Below are 13,600 nucleotides of genomic sequence, written 5' to 3' on the forward strand. Positions count from 1 at the left end.
TATTTTATCAATTTTATCATTTTTCCTTTATGTAAAATTAGTGTGGTCTGTGTCCTGATTAATAAATCATTGATTCTTCCAACAAAAATCCATTATTTATATTCTTAATCTCTTTGTTTTCATTTTAAAATTTTGGCCTACAATTCTTCTGAGATTTACTTTTCTGTATGGCATGAGGTAGTTGTCAAAAATTGCAATTTTTCTATATGAATATTAAATGGAATCAGTAACATTTATTCCCCCTGGCCCTGCAATGTCATCTTTGTCATGTGGCCAAGTGAATGTGGGTCTCTTTTTGGACTCTCATTTGTTTCTTTTGTCTATTTGTCTTTTTTTTTTTTTTTTTTTGCCAATATCACACTGTTGTATTTACTGCAGTTTGACAATAAGACATGATAACTGGTAATGAAAGTCCTTCTGCTTTATTCTCCTACGAGACTGCATTGGCTATTCTCAGATCTTGGTATTTCTATACAAATTTTAGAATCGTATGATCAATTTCCACCAGAATAAAAACCCGTCTGGGATTTTGATTGGGAATGCATTGAATCTATAGATCATTCTGTGGAGAATGACCATCTTATACACTGTTATTTCTTACAACTCTTGAGCATGTTGTATTCTACCTTTTATTTACGCCTTCTATAATTTGTCAACAAAGTTTTGTAGTTTCCAGGACACAGGGTTTGTACATATTTTATTAAATTACTTCTGAATAGCTTCTGTTTTATGCTGTTATAAAAGTTATTTTTAAAATTTTTATATTATCTTTTCTCTTGCTACGATATAGATAAGCAATTGATTTTGGTGTATTGGCCTTGTATTTTGTGACCTTGTTATAGTCACTTATGAATCTCAATAATTTGTCTAGATATTCTTTTGGATTTGCTACATATGTAATCATATATTTCATAAATGATGGTTTTATTTCTGCCTATAACATCCTTCTCCCTTTCCTTCTTTTATCATGCCTTTTTGCACTAGTTGGGACCTGCAGACACTTTTGTCTCATTTTCAATTTCTGAAAATGCTTTCAACAATTTACAATTAACTATATTTGTAGACACTTTATCTGAAGCTCTTATGTAGAACAGAAGACCTCATCTGTTCCTACCTTACTAATAGGATTTTTAAAATAAATGATATTTAACTTTGTAATCTATTGATATAATTTTATGTATTATTCATCTTTTCTGTTCATGTCGATTATATTAATCTATTTTTATTGGTAAAACACCATTACAATTCATGCAGTAAAACCCGTCATTTTAATATATTGTTCTATTTGATTTGCTAATATTTTGTTCAGGAACTTTTTTCACCTGTATTCCTGAAAGAAGTTGATTTAATGTGTGATATTAATTTTTTGTAATATTTTGCCAGATTTTGATATCAAGGTTATATTGGCCTCATAAAAAGAATGGAAAGTGTTTCCCCCATTTTTTAACCCTCTGGATGGGTTTATGCTGGATTGGCATTATTTCTTCTTTAATATTTGGAAGAATTCACTGGCGAAGTCAACTTGAAAGAGTGTTTCTTTGTGCAACAGACAGGACCTATAGACCTATTTTGTTCCTGATACTGGCAAGTGGCTTTTCTCTTATTTTACTTGATCAGCCCTGTAAGTGATTAGAAATTTTAATCTTCAAAAACAGAAAGCAATTTTATATTTTGTTCAAATTCTCTGTAGTGTGTTTGCTTTCTACTGTAATTCATCGGTTTCTGCTCTTTATTACTTCATTCAGTCTACTTTTTTGGGTGTAATGTGCTGTTTATTTCTTTTGCTTCTTGAGATAGAATCTTAGATGTTGATTATCGGCTCTTTTTGTTTTTTAATGTAAGAATTTAAGGCTGTAAACAAGTCTTTAGAAACAATATTTGGTGTTTCAAAAGTTTTGATATACTGACTGTATCATACTCTATTTAGCACATAAGGTTTTCTATATCCATTGTGACTTATTTCACTCATGTATTATTGAAAAGTATATTGCTTAATTTCCAAAAGTTGGAGATTTTATAGTTATTTATGCTATTATTTTACAATTTAATTCGGTAGTGGCCAAGTGTATATTCTCTGTATTATTCAGTTAGTTAACATTTGCTAATAATAGTTTTTAGTATATATTGAGTATGCATTTAAAGATAATATACATTTTATGATATTTGTATGCACTGGTCAATTTATGACAATAAGTTATTTGTTGTGTTTAGATATTCTTTATTCTTACATGTTTGTTTGTTTTATTGTCTAGGAAGATTGGTGAGTTAAATTCTTTCCAGTGATTTTGGAATTCTTTCTCTTTTTTCTTCTGCCAACTTTTCTCTATCTATCTATCTATCTATCTATCTATCTATCTATCTATCTATCTACCTGTCATCTATCTATCATCCATCTATAGTATCATGTTAAGTTACTGAGTATATACAAATTTATAATTTTATGTGCTTCTGTTAGTTTGACCTTTTATCAGTATTTCTCTAGAAATTTAACTAGTCTTAAAAATCTAGTTTGTTTCACATTAATGTAATACCTAGCTTCTTTTTGAGTAGTGTTTTTATAGTATATCTTTTTCACATCTTTTTACAATTTGGCTTTCTGTGTTCTTGTATTTAAGATATGTTTCCAATAAACAGCATAGTTAGGTTTTTTTTAATCTTTTACTCAATACTTAATCCCTTTTAATTAATTAATTAATTTATTTATTTTTCTTTTTATTATTATTATTATTATTATTATACTTTAGGCTCTATGGTACATGTGCGCAACATGCAGGTAAGTTACATATGTATACATGTGCCATGCTGGTGCGCTGCACCCACCAACTCGTCATCTAGCATTAGGTATATCTCCCAATGCTATCCCTCCCCCCTCCCCCCACCCCACAACAGTCCCCGAAGTGTGATGTTCCCCTTCCTGTGTCCATGTGTTCTCATTGTTCAATTCCCACCTATGAGTGAGAATATGCGGTGTTTGGTTTTTTGTTCTTGCGATAGTTTACTGAGAATGATGATTTCCAATTTCATCCATGTCCCTACAAAGGACGTGAACTCATCAATTTTTATGGCTGCATAGTATTCCATGGTGTACATGTGCCACATTTTCTTAATCCAGTCTATCATTGTTGGACATTTGGGTTGGTTCCAAGTCTTTGCTATTGTGAATAATGCTGCAATAAACATACGTGTGCATGTGTCTTTATAGCAGCATGATTTACGGTCCTTTGGGTATATACCCAGTAATGGGATGGCTGGGTCAAATGGAATTTCTAGTTCTAGATCCCTGAGGAATCGCCACACTGACTTCCACAAGGGTTGAACTAGTTTACAGTCCCACCAACAGTGTAAAAGTGTTCCTATTTCTCCACATCCTCTCCAGCACCTGTTGTTTCCTGACTTTTTAATGATTGCCATTCTAACTGGTGTGAGATGGTATCTCATTGTGGTTTTGCTTTGCATTTCTCTGATGGCCAGTGATGGTGAGCATTTTTTCATGTGTTTTTTGGCTGCATAAATGTCTTCTTTTGAGAAGTGTCTGTTCATGTCCTTCGCCCACTTTTTGATGGGGTTGTTTGTTTTTTTCTTGTAAACTTGTTGGAGTTCATTGTAGATTCTGGATATTAGCCCTTTGTCAGATGAGTAGGTTGCGAAAATTTTCTCCCATTTTGTAGGTTGCCTGTTCACTCTGATGGTAGTTTCCTTTGCTGTGCAGAAGCTCTTGAGTTTAATTAGATCCGATTACTCAATTTTGGCTTTTGTTGCCATTGCTTTTGGTGTTTTAGACATGAAGTCCTTGCCCATGCCTATGTCCTGAATGGTATTGCCTAGGTTTTCTTCTAGGGTTTTTATGGTTTTAGGTCTAACATTTAAGTCTTTAATCCATCTTGAATTGATTTTTGTATAAGGTGTAAGGAAGGGATCCAGTTTCAGCTTTCTACATATGGCTAGCCAGTTTTCCCAGCACCATTTATTAAATAGGGAATCCTTTCCCCATTTCTTGTTTTTGTCAGGTTTGTCAAAGATCAGATAGTTGTAGATATGTGGCATTATTTCTGACGGCTCTGTTCTGTTCCATTGATCTATATCTCTGTTTTGGTACCAGTACCATGCTGTTTTGGTTACTGTAGCCTTGTAGTATAGTTTGAAGTCAGGTAGTGTGATGCCTCCAGCTTTTTTCTTTTGGCTTAGGATTGACTTGGCGATGCGGGCTCTTTTTTGGTTCCATATGAACTTTAAAGTAGTTTTTTCCAATTCTGTGAAGAAAGTCATTGGTAACTTGATGGGGATGGCATTGAATCTGTAAATTACCTTGGGAAGGATGGCCATTTTCATGATATTGATTCTTCCTACCCATGATCATGGAATGTTCTTCCATTTGTTTGTATCCTCTTTTATTTCCTTGAGCAGTGGTTTGTAGTTCTCCTTGAAGAGGTCCTTCACATCCCTTGTAAGTTGGATTCCTAGGTATTTTATTCTCTTTGAAGCAATTGTGAATGGGAGTTCACTCATGATTTGGCTCTCTGTTTGTCTGTTATTGATGTATAAGAATGCTTGTGATTTTTGTACATTGATTTTGTATCCTGAGACTTTGCTGAAGTTGCTTATCAGCTTAAGGAGATTTTGGGCTGAGACAATGGGGTTTTCCAGATATATTATCATGTCATCTGCAAACAGGGACAATTTGACTTCCTCTTTTCCTAATTGAATACCCTTTATTTCCTTCTCTTGCCTAATTGCCCTGGCCAGAACTTCCAACACTATGTTGAATAGAAGTGGTGAGAGAGGGCATCCCTGTCTTGTGCCAGTTTTCAAAGGGAATGCTTCCAGTTTTTGCCCATTCAGTATGATATTGGCTGTGGGTTTGTCATAAATAGCTCTTATTATTTTGAGATATGACCCATCAATACCTAATTTATTGAGAGTTTTTAGCATGAAGGGTTGTTGAATTTTGTCAAAGGCCTTTTCTGCATCTATTGAGATAATCATGTGGTTTTTGACTTTGGTTCTGTTTATATGCTGGATTACATTTATTGATTTGCGTATATTGAACCAGCCTTGCATCCCAGGGATGAAGCCCACTTGATCATGGTGGATAAGCTTTTTGATGTGCTGCTGGATTCTGTTTGCCAGTATTTTATTGAGGATTTTTGCATCAATGTTCATCAAGGATATTGGTCTAAAATTCTCTTTTTTTGTTGTGTTTCTGCCAGGTTTTGGTATCAGGATGATGCTGGCCTCATAAAATGAGTTAGGGAGGATTCCCTCTTTTTCTATTGATTGGAATAGTTTCAGAAGGAATGGTACCAGCTCCTCCTTGTACCTCTCGTAGAATTCGGCTGTGAACCCATCTGGTCCTGGACTTTTTTTGGTTGGTAAGCTATTGATTATTGCCACAATTTCAGCTCCTGTTATTGGTCTATTCAGAGATTCAACTTCTTCCTGGTTTAGTCTTGGGAGGGTGTATGTGTTGAGGAATTTATGCATTTCTTCTAGATTTTCTAGTTTATTTGCATAGAGGTGTTTGTAATATTCTCTGATGGTAGTTTGTATTTCTGTGGGATCGGTGGTGATATCCCCTTTATCATTTTTTATTGCATCTATTTGATTCTTCTCTCTTTTTTTCTTTATTAATCTTGCTAGCGGTCTATCAATTTTGTTGATCCTTTCAAAAAACCAGCTCCTGGATTCATTTATTTTTTGAAGGGTTTTTTGTATCTCTATTTCCTTCAGTTCTGCTCTGATTTTAGTTATTTCTTGCCTTCTGCTAGCTTTTGAATGTGTTTGCTCTTGCTTTTCTAGTTCTTTTAATTGTGATGTTAGGGTGTCAATTTTGGATCTTTCCTGCTTTCTCTTGTGGGCATTTAGTGCTATAAATTTCCCTCTACACACTGCTTTGAATGCATCCCAGAGATTCTGGTATGTTGTGTCTTGGTTCTCATTGGTTTCAAATAACATCTTTATTTCTGCCTTCATTTCGTGATGTACCCAGTAGTCATTCAGGAGCAGGTTGTTCAGTTTCCACGTAGTTGAGCGGTTTTGAGTGAGATTCTTAATCCTGAGTTCTAGCTTGATTGCACTGTGATCTGAGAGATAGTTTGTTATAATTTCTGTTCTTTTACATTTATTGAGGAGAGCTTTACTTCCAAGTATATGGTCAATTTTGGAATAGGTGTGGTGTGGTGCTGAAAAAAATGTATATTCTGTTGATTTGGGGTGGAGAGTTCTGTAGATGTCTATTAGGTCTGCTTGGTGCAGAGCTGAGTTCAATTCCTGGGTATCCTTGTTGATTTTCTGTTTCGTTGATCTGTCTAATGTTGACAGTGGGGTGTTAAAGTCTCCCATTATTAATGTGTGGGAGTCTAAGTCTCTTTGTAGGTCACTCAGGACTTGCTTTATGAATCTGGGTGCTCCTGTATTGGGTGCATATATATTTAGGATAGTTAGCTCTTCTTGTTGAATTAATCCCTTTACCATTATGTAATGGCCTTCTTTGTCTCTTTTGATCTTTGTTGGTTTAAAGTCTGTTTTATCAGAGACTAGGATTGCAACCCCTGCCTTTTTTTGTTTTCCATTTGCTTGGTAGATCTTCCTCCATCCTTTTATTTTGAGCCTATGTGTGTCTCTGCATGTGAGATGGGTTTCCTGAATACAGCACACACTGATGGGTCTTGAGTCTTTATCCAATTTGCCAGTCTGTGTCTTTTAATTGGAGCATTTAGTCCATTTACATTTAAAGTTAATATTGTTATGTGTGAATCTGATCCTGTCATTATGATGTTAGCTGGTTATTTTGCTCGTTAGTTGATGCAGTCTCTTCCTAGTCTCGATGGTCTTTACATTTCGGTACGATTTTGCAGTGGCTGGTACCGGTTGTGCCTTTCCATGTTTAGCGCTTCCTTCAGGAGCTCTTTTAGGGCAGGCCTGGTGGTGACAAAATCTCTCAGCATTTGCTTGTCTGTAAAGTATTTTATTTCTCCTTCACTTATGAAGCTTAGTTTGGCAGGATATGAAATTCTGGGTTGAAAATTCTTTTCTTTAAGAATGTTGAATATTGGCCCCCACTCTCTTCTGGCTTGTAGGGTTGCTGCCGAGAGATCCGCTCTTTGTCTGATGGGCTTCCCTTTGATGGTAACCTGACCTTTCTCTCTGGCTGCCCTTAACATTTTTTCCTTCATTTCAACTTTGGTGAATCTGACAATTATGTGTCTTGGAGTTGCTCTTCTCGAGGAGTATCTTTGTGGCGTTCTCTGTATTTCCTGAATCTGAATGTTGGCCTGCCTTGCTAGATTGGGGAAGTTCTCCTGGATAATATCCTGCAGAGTGTTTTCCAACTTGTTTCCATTCTCCCCATCACTTTCAGGTACACCAATCAGACGTAGATTTGGTCTTTTCACATAGTCCCACATTTCTTGGAGGCTTTGCTCGTTTCTTTTTATTCTTTTTTCTCTAAACTTCCCTTCTCGCTTCATTTCATTCATTTCATCTTCCAGGGCTGATACCCTTTCTTCCATTTGATCGCATCGGCTCCTGAGGCTTCTGCATTCTTCACGTAGTTCTCGAGCCTTGGTTTTCAGCTCCATCAGCTCCTTTAAGCACTTCTCTGTATTGGTTATTCTAGTTATACATTCTTCTAAATTTTTTTCAAAGTTTTCAACTTCTTTGCCTTTGGTTTGAATATCCTCCCGTAGCTCGGAGTAATTTGATCGTCTGAAGTCTTCTTTTCTCAGCTCGTCAAAGTCATTCTCCGTCCAGCTTTGTTCCGTTGCTGGTGAGGAACTGCGTTCCTTTGGAGGAGGAGAGGTACTCTGCTTTTTAGAGTTTCCAGTTTTTCTGCTCTGTTTTTTCCCCATCTTTGTAGTTTTATCTACTTTTGGTCTTTGATGATGGTGATGTACAGATGGGTTTTTGGTGTGGATGTCCTTTCTGTTAGTTTTCCTTCTAACAGACAGGACCCTCAGCTGCAGGTCTGTTGGAGTACCTGGCCAGCCGTGTGAGGTGTCAGTCTGCCCCTGCTGGGGGGTGCCTCCCAGTTAGGCTGCTCGGGGGTCAGGGGTCTGGGACCCAGTTGAGGAGGCAGTCAGTCCGTTCTCAGATCTCCAGCTGCGTGCTGGGAGAACCACTGCTCTCCTCAAAGCTGTCAGACAGGGACATTTAAGTCTGCAGAGGTTACTGCTGTCTTTTTGTTTGTCTGTGCCCTGCCCCCAGAGGTGGAGCCTACAGAGGCAGGCAGGCCTCCTTGAGCTGTGGTGGGCTCCACCCAGTTCAAGCTACCCGGCTGCTTTGTTTACCTAAGCGAGCCTGGGCAATGGCGGGCGCCCCTCCCCCAGCCTCACTGCCGACTTGCTGTTTGATCTCAGACTGCTGTGCTAGCAATCAGCGAGACTCCGTGGGCGTTGGACCCTCTGAGCCAGGTGCGGGCTATACTCTCCTGGGGCACCGTTTCCTAAGCCCGTCGGAAAAGCACAGTATTCAGGTGGGAGTGGCCCGATTGTCCAGGTGCCATCTGTCACCCCTGGAAAGGGAACCCACTGACCCCTTGCGCTTCCCGAGTGAGGCAATGCCTTACCCCTGCTTCGGCTGGCGCACGGTGCACTCACCCACTGACCTGCGCCCACTGTCTGGCACTCCCTAGTGAGATGAACAGGGTACCTCAGATGGAAATGCAGAAAGCACCCGTCTTCTGCGTCGCTCGCGCTGGGAGCTGTAGACCGGAGCTGTTCCTATTCGGCCATCTTGGCTCCTCCCTGGCTCCAAGCTGATCCCTTTTAATTTAATATAATTACTGATGGGGCTTTGATAGGTATTAGCATACTATTTGTTTTCTATATAATCTACCTGTTTTATATTTTTTTGTGTCTTTTCTTATCTTCTTTAGAATTAATCAATTATTTTTCACGATTCCATTTTCCCTCTACTACGTTGTTAGTTATACGTTTCTTTTTTTTGTCTTATTGTGGATAATTATTAAAACATGCGTATTTGACTATAAGTTGTTACTTTCTCACTGCCCAGACGATGTAAGGATCTTGGAATAGTTTGACTCAATTTATTCCACTTCTGCCTTTTGTGTTATTATGATGCATTATAATTCTGTATACATTGTAAAGCCCCTAAGCCATAAATATGATTGTTATCTAACATGAATATTCATTTATGTTTACTCGTATACTTATCCTTCTTTTATTCATTTTCTTCTTCATTTTTTCCTTTGAGATAATTTTTCTTCTATTGGATTTTTTTTTTTTAGTTTAGTTCAGCTAGGAACAAATTCTCTCACCGTTTGTTTATGTGAAAATTTTTATTTCATCTTAATTTTCAAAGGAAATTTTCTCTGGGAATAGGATTCTCTTTGGTCAGTTGGATATTGTTTCACTGTCTTTTGGTTTTATTGTTTCTTTTGTGAATGTATTGATGCTCTTTTAAGGCAATGTTTCTATTATTGTGACTATTTGTATGATTGTATTTTTGTTTTTATATGAAGCAGCTTTACTATTCTATCTATCCTTCTCAGGTCTACCAGAACTTCTGAACTCAACAGTTGATGTGTGCCATCGTTTTTGGAACATTTGTGGCCATTGTGTATTCAAATACTGCTCCTACCCCATTCTCTCTGTATTTTTCTTATGAGATCCAATTATATGCTTATTAGATCTTTACACTGTCTTACATTTCTCTTCTGCTTTTCTGTATTTTCATTTTTTCTGTACCTCAGTTTGCCTGATTTCATTAACTCATTTTTCCAGTTTATTATCCGGTTCTACTGTCTAGTTTTCTTTTAGACACATCTTTGAAGTTTTTCATTTCAATTATATTTCTCCGTTCTAAAATTATTATTTATTTATGTTTACATATTCTAATTTGCTGGTGAAGTTCTCAATTTTTTTATCTGTTTTCTCTTTTCCTCTATTTCTTTTAATATATTCATTATATTTACTTAGATGTTCTTGCCTGTTAATTTCGAATGCATTTATCATCTGTTATTCTTTCTTTCAGTTTTTAATCTTATTTTTAAAATGCATGTATTCTTGTTTTTGCCTGTCTGGTAATTTGTAACTGAGTGTTTGTCATTCATAAATTTTTTGTCACTCTGGTTTCTCCATATTATATTATCTTCTTGCAGAGAGGGTTCAACTTTACCTTTTTTTTTTTTTTTTTTTTTTGGCCAGGAAGACAGAGTGAGTAAAGTGAGGGCTTGATTTAATCAGGGGCTGAGCTAAGTTCGGATCAGTTACAGCTTTGATATGATTTTTTTTTCTACTTCTGGCTTGTTCTCATTCAGTGTACCCACCTACAACTTTTGTAGTAACACTTAGTTTATTCACTTAGATTATTCTCTCTGGTAGGCTGTGAAATGATTTGTTGTTGTTGTTGTTGTTGTTGTTTACTCAATTTGGCAAGAATGCAGAAATCTCCCATCTGTTTTTCAGAAGCTGTTCAGCTTCTTGGCTGTCACCTGTGTAGCTTCAGAAAATGGCAAATACTCGGTGAGGAAAATTTGTCAGGTGTCAGTGTCATTCTATCCCTCCCTTCTTGCCAGGATCTTATCCCCACAGGTCTCAAATTTCATCTTTAAGCCTTGGAGTCTACCAAAGCTCTGCCCTTTTCTCTGTCCCTGGAGTTTATTCTGCTGCAGGAGGAAAGCCTGGATTATTAGATGCTTATCCTGAAACCAGAACTGGCAAATATCCTCAGGAAAAAACCATGATCAGTCTAAGAGCTCACCACTCTTAACTTTGTCTCCATCCAAAATCTTGAGTCTCCCTAGTCCTATTAATGCTTGCAGTTCACCAGTGCCTCCAGGCTGCTATAACAAAATACCATAGACTGAGTGGTTTATAAACAACAAAAATTTATTTTTCACAATACTGGAGTCTGGGAAGTCCATGACCAAGGAAAAAGGTGTCTGGCTTATAGACAGTGCCTTTTCACTATGCTTCACATGGTGGAAAGCAAGAAGGACCTCCCATGGGTCTATTTGATAAGGGTACTAATCTCATTCATGAGGGTTCTGCCCTCATGACCCAATCACCTCACAAAAGGCCTCATCTCCTAACACCATCACCTTTTGGGTGAGGACCTCAACATATAAATTTTGATGAGGACACAAACATTCAGACCATAGAACACTTGTATATTTTTAATTAATAAACTTTATTTTAGAGCAATTTTAGGTTTATAAAAAAATTGAGCAGAAAATGCAGAGTTCATATGAACTTAAAAAAAATCACCATTTATTGTTCTCAACAAGAATGTTGGTCGATTGCAAGGCATTCCACCATGCCAATAACTGGAATTACATCTTATGCAATATCTCTCAAGGTGATCAATACATTCAAAAGGAAACACTTAAAATCTAACACAAGTTCTCCAAGTTGTAAATATACACATATATTTAAATAAAAAACCAGGAAAATATTTTGAGCAACAGTAAAAAGTGTGAATATCTGTATATGGATATTGTATATATCTATACAAAGAGGTCATAGAAGCTAATAATTAAAATATTAATATCTCAATAGCTAGTTGGATAGTTTATTAAAAAGTTTTAATGAGGAGGTAAATTTAATAACTAAATGTTTAAGAACCTGCTAGGCTGATGAGCTTATCAAAAATGAGAATGAAAATAAGTATTTTTTTTTCCAATCAAATCAGCTCTGATGACTGCTAGACTCTGGACTAGGCACTGGACTCTGATCTGTACTGCTAGCAATGAGCTTTAAACTGAATTTTGCTTTAAACTGAAAAACAGTGCCTTGAAATCTTGATGGTACTACCTACCTTACCACAGGAATTACTACCATCTTGAAATTGTTGCTGACTCTGTTCCAATCAACTAGCTTATACTTTGATACTCTCAGAACAAGTCAAGCCTGAGTTTGCCATATCCTTTTCGACCGTGATTTGATTTGCTCACCACCATTCTTGGTGTTTACTCTGTGATCAGATGAATTCTTCATACTTTCCCTTCCCATTCCTGATTTTCTTCTCTTTCTATAATAAAATCCTATTATTACTAGTATTAAAGTAAATATGGGTTATGATAGTATCCACCATAAATGTGTCAGTGGTAAAACTGGCAATTTCAAACATTGCTAGTGCCAAAGCAAACTAGTAAACTATGTTAGAAAAACAGAAAAGTATAATGAAAGCAGCTAAATATTCAAAAATAAGAGAGCGATTAGGAAAATTGTTTATCAGTTTTATATATTTTTTTGTTTTGTTTTTGTTTTTTTTAATTTATTTATTTATTATTATTATTATTATACTTTAGCTTTTATGGTACGTGTGCACAATGTGCAGGTAAGTTACATATGTATACATGTGCCATGCTGGTGCGCTGCACCCACCAACTCGTCATCTAGCATTAGGTATATCTCCCACTGCTATCCCTCCCCCCTCCCCCCACTCCACAACAGTCCCCGACGTGTGATGTTCCCCTTCCTGTGTCCATGTGTTCTCATTGTTCAATTCCCACCTATGAGTGAGAATATGCGGTGTTTGGTTTTTTGTTCTTGCGATAGTTTACTGAGAATGATGATTTCCAATTTCATCCATGTCCCTACAAAGGACATGAACTCATCATTTTTTATGGCTGCATAGTATTCCATGGTATATATATGCCACATTTTCTTAATCCAGTCTATCATTGTTGGACATTTGGGTTGGTTCCAAGTCTTTGCTATTGTGAATAATGCCGCAGTAAACATATGTGTGCATGTGTCTTTATAGCAGCATGATTTATAGTCCTTTGGGTATATACCCAGTAATGGGATGGCTGGGTCAAATGGAATTTCTAGTTCTAGATCCCTGAGGAATCACCACACTGACTTCCACAAGGGTTGAACTAGTTTACAGTCCCACCAACAGTGTAAAAGTGTTCCTATTTCTCTACATCCTCTCCAGCACCTGTTGTTTCCTGACTTTTTAATGTTTGCCATTCTAACTGGTGTGAGATGGTATCTCATTGTGGTTTTTTTGATTTGCATTTCTCTGATGGCCAGTGATGGTGAGCATTTTTTCATGTGTTTTTTGGCTGCATAAATGTCTTCTTTTGAGAAGTGTCTGTTCATGTCCTTCGCCCAATTTTTGATGGGGTTGTTTGATTTTTTCTTGTAAATTTGTTGGAGTTCATTGTAGATTCTGGATATTAGCCTTTTGTCAGATGAGTAGGTTGCGAAAATTTTCTCCCATTTTGTAGGTTGCCTGTTCACTCTGATGGTAGTTTCCTTTGCTGTGCAGAAGCTCTTGAGTTTAATTAGATCCCATTTGTCAATTTTGGCTTTTGTTGCCATTGCTTTTGGTGTTTTAGACATGAAGTCCTTGCCCATGCCTATGTCCTGAATGGTAATGCCTAGGTTTTCTTCTAGGGTTTTTATGGTTTTAGGTCTAACATTTAAGTCTTTAATCCATCTTGAATTGATTTTTGTATAAGGTGTAAGGAAGGGATCCAGTTTCAGCTTTCTACATATGGCTAGCCAGTTTTCCCAGCACCATTCATTAAATAGGGAATCCTTTCCCCATTTCTTGTTTTTGTCAGGTTTGTCAAAGATCAGATAGTTGTAGATATGTGGCATTATTTCTGACGGCTCTGTTCTGTTCCATT

Source organism: Pongo pygmaeus, chromosome 1 (genome assembly GCF_028885625.2).
Source record: "Pongo pygmaeus isolate AG05252 chromosome 1, NHGRI_mPonPyg2-v2.0_pri, whole genome shotgun sequence".
Lineage (NCBI taxonomy): Eukaryota > Metazoa > Chordata > Mammalia > Primates > Hominidae > Pongo > Pongo pygmaeus.